We start from the raw sequence: 11009 nt of genomic DNA on the forward strand, positions 1-11009 counted from the left end.
TCTGTGTTTGAGAAGAGAAGAGAACGCGAATGACATAATGGTGTCTATGTTGTTATGGATAAAGTGAGAGAAATGTTGAGCTTAAGAGACTGAGTTTAATGTTGTCTATGTGTGTCTTAAGGGTATGGGGTACAAAGCCATTGACTGTCGATCGTAAGTCGTGGCAGTTGATGGATGGATGTATGGGCGCCAGTCATCGACTGTTATGATAAGCGCTAGACGGGCCAGAAGAGCTGGTACTGCCAGATTCCCGCCTTGGCTTGTGCATATCATGATGTGTGTGCTACATAGGGCTTGGGTTGCATTCACTGTTGGGACATGCTTTGTGTGTGACAGGATGTGTGAGCATTTGCATGACCCGGTCGGTCCAAAAGCCAACTTGGGTTCCCTAGGTGAATCGGTGCATTTAGAGCATATTGCATATGTGTATTCCTATGTGGGCGTAGCATGGCCTGATGCTTGATTTATGAGGGCCTTGTCATCACGTTTATGCTACAAAATTCGCTGCATTACCTAATTGTTGCACTGCATTGTGAGAATGTGTGGTTATAGGTGATTAGTAGGGGTGGTAGGCGTGGCTCATGGTAAGACCTTGGGGTGAGACCCACGGTGACGTGGTCCACGATAAGACCCTGGGGTGAGACCCACGACAACCTAAAGATCTTGGGGAGAGACCCACAGCAACATAAAGACCTTGGGGTAAGAACCATGGCAACAGATTATGTTGTGAGCGACATGAATGGACATGTAAGGGAAATGGTATGGAATGGTAACCTATAGAAAGCTGCCAACAGGTATGTATGTGGGACTTGGGTGCTAGTGTGTGTTTTATGTGGGCCCCAAGGACCGTTTATGTGAGATTTATTATATATTTGTGCATTTAGAAATAAGGCAGGTATTAGGCATGGCATGACATGGCGTTGCATTAGCATGAATTGCATGGGGTGTTATGGGAAGAGTCTTGTATATACCCTATAGCCTTTCTTTCATGAGCTTGCTAAGTCTTGTGACTCATGTTTGCTTTCCATCATTCCAGGTAAGAGAAAATGCCTGTGATAGTAAGTACGTTCAGTGGGATTTGGGTTCAGGCCGTCATGTCATGGTAGCAAGTGCAGAGTTCTCTCGAAACTAGATCCTGGATGTCATTGTATTTGTGTTGAGGTCAATATTTTATGTTTGAGATATATGTGTATTATGTAAGCCAAATGGGCTCACGGTGATCAATTATGTAATGACGATTATGAGATGTGATATTAAAGAAAGATTATGACGTAAATAAGGGCTGTGTGTGAGTTGTAGTTGTGTTATTGTTCGGTATCATTTTAGTAATGACCCTCTCACGGATCCTCTTAGTGCATAGGGGCTCCGGGAGACGGGCCGTTACATAACTGATGTGAGATATGTACCTGGATTAAAACGAAACCTGATTTCTCTTAACACCTTAGATGAATTAGGGTTTTCATATAAAACTGAAAATGGTTTTATGCATGTGTTTAAGAATGATGGCCTTATTCTCTCTGGAACAAAGAAACATGGTTTATATGTGTTGAATGGTTATTGTCATATTCCATCTGCATGCATGGTTAAATCTGATAGAATAGATTTGTGGCACTTGAGACTTGGCCACATGAGCCAGAAAGGGCTATAGGCACTATCCAACCAAGGGTACCTTGGTCCAGTGTTTGCAGATGCCTTAGGCTTCTGTGAGCCATGTACACTAGGCAAGCAACACATGCTGAGTTTCCCAAAGGGAACTCACCTGACGAAGGTATGCCTAGAGTATTTGCATGCAGACCTTTGGGGTCCCTCCCAAGTTCCCTCACACGGCGGTAACAGGTATTTCTTATCCATAATTGATAATTTTTCAAAAAAGTATGGATATTTTTAATGAAATCTAAGGATCATACTCTAGAGAAATTTAGATCATGGAAAACTTTGATTGAAAACCAAACAGATAGAAAGATCAAAACTCTAAGAACTGATAATGGATTGGAATTTTGTAATAGAGATTTTGATGAATTATGTAAAACTCATGGTATTCTTAGGCATAGAACAGTAAGAAACACCCCTCAGCAAAATGGAGTTGCTGAGAGGATGAATAGAACCCTCTTAGAGAAGGTTAGATGCATTTTGTTTACTGCTAAAATGCCTAAAACTTTTTGGGGATAAGCCCTATCAACAGCTGCTCATCTAGTGAATAGGAGCCCTTCTATTGTTATCAATTTTAAGTGTCCTGAAGAGCAATGGACTGGGAGAAAATTGAATTTAGACTATCTAAGAGTATTTGGTTGTGAGGCCTATGCCCATTAATCAGTAGGAAAGTTAGACCCTAGGGCTATTAAATGTGTCTTTGTTGGATATCAAGAAGGAACTAAGGGTTATAGGTTATGGGACAGAACTTCAGGTGGAGTTAAAATCATTATTAGCCAAGATCTAAAATTTAATGAATCAACTTTCCCATGCAAATTAGACAATAATGAAGATAACTCAATACCTAGCAGCCCTAGTGAGCTTATATTAGGTGGCAGTACCCAAATTGAGGTGGAGCAACAGGACTTTCCTGCTACTCCACCCTCCAATGACCCTCACACTCTTGATGAGCCCTTAAACCAAGAAGAAACCTCTGATCAAGATAGTGATCATGCGGCTCAACCAGATGACCCGGAGGTTGAGGAGTATGACTCTCCTCAACAAGACCTAAGTAATTATCAACTCACCTGTGAGATATGCATATTCAGACCTGGTATTCTGTGCCTTAGTTGCCAGAATGGAAATGAGGAGCAGTGAGCCTACCTGCTATGAGGAGGTTGTCAACTCCCATAACAGCATTAAGTGGAAGTAGGCAATGGATGATGAAATGACCTCTTTGAAGGTCAATGAGACTTGAAAACTAGTTTCAAGACCTGACAAGCAAAAGTTAATTAAATGTAAATGGTTAAGTTTATCAAAAGTTAATTAAATGTAAATGGTTGTTTAAACTTAAAGAAGGGATATGTCTCTATCTGATCCTTTGAGATTTAAAGCAAGACTTGTAGCTAAAGGTTTTTCTCAAAGAGAATGAATAGACTACACTGAAATCTTTTCACCAGTAGTTAAATTTAAAATCATACGTATGATACTTGCTGTTGTAGTGCAATTTGACTTAGAACTTAAACAAATGGATGTCAAAACTACATTTTTACATGGAGACATAGATGAGATAATTTACATGGAACAACCTGCTGGGTACATTGACAAAAATCATCCTGATCATGTCTGCTTACTCAAAAAATTATTGTATGGATTAAAACAATCTCCTAGGCAATGGTATAAAAAGTTTGATAATTTTGTTGCTGACGTTGGTTTTAATCGAAGTAAATATGATAGTTGCTTTTACTACATACTGTCTGATATCCTTGTTTATGTTTTACTATATATTGATGATATCTTGATTATTAGCAAGTCCAAGTCAAAAATTTGTGGGTTAAAGTCACTGTTAAACATTAACTTTGACATGAAAGACTTAGGATTAGCTAAAAAAATCTTAGGGATGATAGTAGAAAGAGATAAAAGTACAAGCAAACTGAAAATACACCAGCATGATTACCTTCTTAAAACGGTTCAAAAATTTGGTATAGCTAAGTGTAAAACTGTTAATGTTCCCTTAGCTGGACATTTTATATTGTCTAAAACTCAGTGTCCACCATCTGAATCAGAAACTCTTAAAATGGAAAATATACCATATGCAAATGTAATAGGAACCATAATGTATTCCATGATAAGCACTAGCCCAGACCTAGCATATTCAATATCCCTATTTAGTAGGTTTATGTCCAATCCTGGAAGAATTCACTGGGAAGCTTTAAAATATGTATTAAAATACATTAATGGTTCATTACATGTTGGTTTAAACTTTGAGAAAAGAAATGATACGCTTGACCTAGTAGAATATGTAGACTCAGACTTTGCAGGAGATAAGGACTCCCGTAAGTCCACCACAGCATATTTCTTCACATTGGGTGGTAACTGCTTTAGCTGGAAGTCACAGCTGCAGCCTTTAGTTGCCCTGTCTTCCACTGAAGTAGAGTATGTGGCTGTTATTGATGCTTTTAAGGAAGCTATTTGGCTTCAAGGACTGTTACGAGAAATCAAGCTTCTACAAGGTATTTTCGATAGCCAGAGTGTTATTCATTTATGTAAAAATCCTGTTTATCATGCAAGAACTAAACATGTTGATGTTAAATATCACTTTATAAGAAATCATGTGAGTGATGGAACTATTGAAATCCTTAAAGTGCCTACTGAGGATAACCCAGCCAACATTGGAACAAAGGTAGTGACAGCATCTAAGTTCAAGCACTGCTTGGGCTTGCTATATGTCAAAGTAGGTTAATTAACCTACACGAGCAGTGAAGGTGAGAATATGAGCATGCTGCACATAATATGAGTGTGAGGTTACCCACCTGCTTGATGCTTCAAGGTGGAGATTGTTGTTTATATGTGAAGCATCAATGTGACACCGTTTAATAGTCGGAGCTGGAAGGTCGCGTAGGCAACCTTGGGCTGCCTTTTGGCACCCGATGGATAGCCACGTGGCAACCATCTGTGCTAAGAAATATCATGTTGCACGATTAAATCTCAGCCCTCCATCTTGCTTTATGCTGCCTCATCTCATCCGTCCAAGATAGCTATTTATCTATCTCTCTCTCGGGATTTGAAGCGACATTTGATATACCTGATTTCACCATTGATAGAAAGAAGAAGGTAAGGCCGGGGATCAAAGAGAGAAAAGAGGGGAAGAAGGTAAGCTCTTCGGGTGCTATTTTTGTTTGAGGAAGTCTTATGGCTTTCCTCATCTTGTTAGTAAGTTCTGTACATGGTCTATGTATGTATGATTTTCTTTTTGGCTTGATAGTTGTGCCCTAATCTGTATTAGTGATTTTGGACGATTTTGTTTATCAAATCAGTATTGCACAGAGTGTTTTTGTGAGCTTCTTCCGTGGGTATAATCTCTATTTCTCATAGTGCAGTGAGCTTTTCTCACCGGAGCTCAACATGGACGTAGCCCTATTTAGGTAAACCACGATAAAATCTCTCGTGTTCTTTACTTTCTGCCTTTGTGTGTTTGCTGGATATAGGTTGCTCTCTATTTGAGCAACATTCTTCTTCTTTTATTATAATGCAAGAAGTGGGACGGATTCATTTTTTCTCATTGACCTTCCGATTGAAATCAACATCGTTGTCAATTATTTGTTGTCATGTTTATTTTGACAATGCATTCAAGTTAATGAATAATTTACGTAATATTTTTGTTAAGAGAGTTTTATACGAAATATAACCAAATCATACAATATCTTATACTTAGATATTAGGCTATGATATAAATGATGATGCAATTTTTCCGCTACACGTGCATGGAATATTAATAGGAATAATGCTATTAGTACACCTTTGTGTACACTTTGGGCTACACAAAGGTGTACCAATAACAAAAATATCTCTCATGAGGCGCGTGAGGCGCAGAGTATTTTGGTTATAATATCTCTTGTGTATCCCAAAATGTACAAAAATGATGTACATGTCGTATGAATTCATAGTAATAGTAACACATAATATGAGGTACAATAATGCATGGATTATGCTAGACGGACGAACGCGGCGACGCATGGGTTGACAAACCCAAATTATCGCGAGATTTTAGTGTCAAAATCTTGCGATAACTTGAAACAATTTTGAGTTGTTTTATAGTTGCCCGCCCATTTTCAAGCCTATTTCAAACCCACACTCTCTCTTTCTTCTCTCTCAAAACCATCCTCTCAGTGTCTCTCCCCCACTCTTTCTCTCTCAAAACCACCCCCCTCAAACTCAATCTCTCTCAAACCCACCCCTGTGGGTGCAGCGTCCGCCCCCCACACCGCTCTCACGCTTCCGTCGCCGTCAACCTCGCCAACGCTGTTCGCACCGCCGTCGCGCAAAGATGGCTCCACCGTCGTCTCCCTTGCCAACATCGCCTGTCGTCGCCCCCCTGCTCGCATAGCCATCTCCCCTGCTAACACTGCAAACACAGCCCGACATGGCCATCGCCGTCGTCAACACCCCCCACCGACCACTAACCACCGTCGCCCGCCCCCCACACAGCCTCTGGCATCGCCTCACCCAAAGATGGCTTCACCGCCGTCTCCCTCGCCAACACCGCCTGCCGTTGCCCCCTGCTCGCATAGCCGTCTCCCCTGCAAACACCGCCAGCCCGCCATCGCCATCGCCGACGCCGTCACCCCCCACCAACCACTGACCACCGTCGCCCGCCCCCCACATCGCCTCGCCCCCACCCGCCGTCGCCTCCCCCCCCCCCCCCCCTCGGCTACTCGAACTACCCAAACTTCACCCATTCTCTGTTATGTATTTTTTTAATTTAAGAAGTGTAATTTTAATACAAAATAAGAGATGATTTTAATATATAATTGATGTTGTTGTAATAAGTTGGTATTTAAAGTGATCTTAAATAAAAAAAATAAATTATTTATTACTTGTGTGATTTTATTATATATATTAATATTAACATTTTTAATAACAACTATTAAGATTGTTGCTGTTAAATCTGATTGTAAAATAATAAGAAAAAAGTTATTGTTATATTTAATTGTAAAATAATAAAAATATATATCTAATTATATTAGATTTGATCTTAAAAATAGTAATTTTACTCCAATCTTATTTTACACTGATTTAAGTAATTTTATCAAGTTATAATTTTACTCCAATTTTATTTTACACTACTCCAATTTTATCAAGTAATTTTACTCCAATCTGATTTAAGTAAAATATTAATCTTATTTTACACAAATGTTATAATTTTATAAGTAAATAATTTAAATTAAGTAATTTAATTAATATCCTTAAATTGAAGAAAAATTAATAACGGAACATGAAATGAGCGAAAATAACACAAGTAATATTTTTTACTCAATTGTCAAATATACAATCAAAATAAATTATGTTCTTTCATAATTTAAAATAAATTATATTTTTTAATTTTTGTTTCAACAGCTAAATCATCATAAAGAAACAACAGAAGCAAAAAAACTAACAGCAAAAAAAAAAAAGAAAATATATAAATATATATAAATGTATATATGTATATGTAAAAAATAAAAATATTTATAAATGTATATATAAATGTTGTTTTTACAGCCGCGAGGGGGCCTGACGGTGGCGGTCCGAGCAACGTGGGAGGTCAACGACGGGCGACGACGGAAGGGCCATCCTTGGGCCACGGCAGTGCAAGAGTTGTGTGTTGGCAGTGCAAGAGTGGTTTTGAGACAGGGTGAAGGGGGGGGGGGGGGGGGGGGGGAGGAAGACACTTCGACTGGATTTGAGAGAAACTGAGGGAGAGATGGAGTGGGTTTGAGATAAGGGGGGGGGGGGGGAGACACTGCTGCAACTGGGTTTGAGAGAGAGAATAGGGGAGAGATGGTGGGTTTGAGAGATGGTGGTTTTGAGAGAGAGAGAGAGTGAAAGTGAAAGTGGTTTTGGAGGGAGGGAAAGTGAAAGTGGTTTTGAGAGAGAGAGAGAGGGGGAGTGAAAGTGAGAGAACAGGAGCTGCCAGTAAAGAGATAGTGAGACTGAGGGTTAAATTTGTAATTTTAGATGGAGGGTTAAATTGTAATTTAAACAAGTTTGTCAATCCGTGCGTCGCCGCGTTAGTGAGACTGAGGTACAATAATGCATTGCTATTTCGTACTTTCTTCAGGCCAGTAACACATAATATGAGGTACAATAATGCATTGCTATTTCGTACCTTCTTCAGGCCAGTAAGCATGGTGGCATCCACCTTTCCATCTCCGACGACCTCCCTGATCTCTCGCCGGAGCTAGTCCTGCCACTCCGGGTGTAGAGCCAGAAGCAGAAGGGTCCACGACAGCGCCAGCGCCGTCGTCTCGTGGCCGCCGAAGAAGAAGGTCTTACACTCATCCACAAGCTGTCTCGTCGTCAAAGTCTTACCCACCCGTCCGTCGGCGTGATTCTCCACCAGCAACAGCCCCAGCAAATCCTTCTGTGGACTTCCGTCCAATGATTTTCTTCTGGCCCTGATGATTGAAAGCAGAAGAGAGTCTATCTCTTTGCCCAGCTTTCTCGCTTCTAGGGTTTGCTTGGGGCACATGAACTTGCTGTACGGCACGCCAACGTAGCCATTGGATTTGAAGAGAGTGAGCTCCATAGGTCGTAGTTTCTCGAACACTTCTTGTCCGTTCTCGTAGTTCATGCCGAAGCCCGTCTTCGCTATGATTTCTCCCGCCGTGCTCGTGATCTCTCGCTCGACGTCAATTTTCGGGTTGCCGGAGAGGATGAGCGCAGTCCACCGGTCGAGCATTTTTGTCGTGGACTCGATCATTAAGGTGGACATAGCCTGAAAAGGAAACTAACTTTTTTTCAATTTATAATAGTGAGCTGAGTTATGATCGAAACATAAACATGTTTCAATAGTTTGATGTTGGATTGTCGTATATTAACTGTTTCTAAAGAAATTACAGATGATAGGTTGAGAAATTAAGCAGAGAGACTTATTGTTTTTGAATAAGATGAAGCAACAGCTTTTATCTCCCCTGTTTATGTGATATAAGTTTTTGGAATCTTGATAGTATCTGATGATCTGGCCACCCGACAGTCGAAAATGGAAACTCATGTTAAGATCTTTCCATCGAAGGAATTGGTGCATGGTTCGATTTGCATGTCTCACATGGCTCGCTTTACGAATTAATACATAAAAAAAAAAAATTCTTCTTAACTAGATTGTATATGGAGAGAGAGAGACAGAGAGAGAGAGAGACCCTGAGGTTGGCAGGAGAGAAAGCGGGGGTGATGATATGTCTATGATGAACCCATTCTTCACCTTCAACCATAACCAAGCCGTTGCCAAACATGGGTTCTCTGTCATTCTTAAACACGGTGGGCTTTCCCCAGCTTTTCCCCAATAACCCCTGTTGACAACTTCTTCAAGAACTCTGGATCTGCTATGTACAGAAATGGCTCTGCACCCAGCCAGTACATAAACACCTTCCCTGCAGTATCCAAACAACAAACAAAAAATAAATATATATATATATATGCAATCATATATGTATCTGTGAATTTGTTAATTAAGTTTACATTAATTACGTACCATGCACTTTCTGCCACTTCGCAAAGTAGGGAAAGACGGTTGAGTGGATGTCATGGGAGATTTCTGAAGAGATCAAAGAGGAAGAAGTGTTTTTCTTTCTCATATCACTGATATTTCCCAATGGGAAACTTGGAGTTGGACCACCAAATCCATTTCTCCTAATCTTCTGATAAACCTGGTTGGGCAGAATCAAGCAAGAATACAACACTGTCCACAGCATGTAGAGAATAAAGAAAGACAAGACTAAGCAACAACCCAGAAGAAATCTCATCTCTCTCTCTCTCTCTCGCTCTCTCTGTATATATGTGTAGTGTATCAGCTTGAAGCAGCTATACAGATAGGTAGGTGCTTTGATGATGGAGGTTATGGTGTCGAGAAATGATGGGTATTTATAGGGGAGAAGAGTTTGCAACCAAACTACCCACCGATCAGTCTGATCAATGTGTTAGTTATTCAAGTCTTAATTTGAAAAGTGTTTTCTGTTTTTTTTTTTTTGTTTTAATTAAGTACGCATATACACATAGATGATATTAAGAGACTGTTTGGCTTAGCGATTTGACCACGTATAAGTTATTTGTGTACCTGATAAGCTATATAGCATGCTTTTAATGGTTAAGTGTTTGACATAAATAATAATCTTAAAAGTTATTCCATTTTAAAGTTGCTATAGCAACGTTTAGCAAAAGCTGGTACACCCAGCTTTGCCAAAAAACGTTGCATCATTGACTAACAAAAATATCAAAATATCTTTCATTACCGTTACCCAAAACTCTCTTCTCCATCATCTTCTCCAAAGCTATGCTCTGCCATTACTGTCGTTGCCACCGTTGCCCTTCCTCCATACCGCCATCGCCATCGTGCAGTTGGGTCACTGCAAATAGCTCGTGTTGGTGGGTCGTGCCATCACCTCATCTAGTTCCAAATTCGTCACAAGTTGCCTCCAATCGTCGACCCTCCTCCATGATCGCTGTCATCATCAATCATCGCCTTCTCCATCGCTGGTGGCGTCACTGACCTGTAAGTGTATATACAATATATATATATATACACTTATAGGTATATATATTGTATATATATTAATGATAATATTTTTTAAGAAAAAAAATAAAAGATGTATATATATACATTATATCAATATATTTTTTAATAAGTATGTATAATTTATCTAATATTTAGAAATTAATTTATATTTTTTATTAAAAATAATATTTTTATAAATTTTATCTGTATTATTTAGCATTATATCTATTTTAGTCTTTTTGTCAAGAATAATATCAAAATTAGTTGTCCAAATTGATTGTCGAGTTAATAAAAAAATAAATAATAAAATGTCAAATAAATTATTATGTAAATAAATTATCAAATATTTTATTACATTTTAAGTTTGGGAGTTCAAATAGTCATAATATTTGAAAAGTAATCAAATAAATATTTAATCTTGAATCAAATTAGTCAATATATTTTTTAATAATTCAATGATAAACTATTTTACTTTTAGAATTAGGAATTTAATTTTGAGTTAGTATCTAAATTACAACTTAAATTTGATAGTGTGTTGCAAGCGCCATTGTTTCTATGAAAATGATCGTGTTTTGAGTTTCAACACCATTCATTCTCCAACCAACATACTCAACAAAATAGAAATGACAAAATAATTAAATAAACCATACATAACCCCTCAAACTTTTAAAGAGAAGGCTTGCACGATCAATGAAGGTTTAGAAAATGAAGTGAAACACTGTTAGTTGCCACCAACCGTTTCCGACAATCAGAAGCAAGCACGCGACACCCTTACCCCAATCGACCAACATACCCAAAAATTAACAAAATTCAACGATCGGATCTCTATAGATCTATGTTTAAACTTCCG

The 11009-nt window shown here is 38.9% G+C and overlaps 1 pseudogene; it reads right to left on the reverse strand.

Annotated features, from left to right (window-relative positions):
- Window positions 1–4368: 4368 nt before the first annotated feature.
- Window positions 4369–9444, reverse strand: LOC127794093 (cytokinin hydroxylase-like; annotated as a pseudogene).
- Between the last annotated feature and the right edge of the window lie 1565 nt (window positions 9445–11009).

Source organism: Diospyros lotus, chromosome 1, assembly GCF_014633365.1.
Source record: "Diospyros lotus cultivar Yz01 chromosome 1, ASM1463336v1, whole genome shotgun sequence".
NCBI classification, from domain to species: domain Eukaryota; kingdom Viridiplantae; phylum Streptophyta; class Magnoliopsida; order Ericales; family Ebenaceae; genus Diospyros; species Diospyros lotus.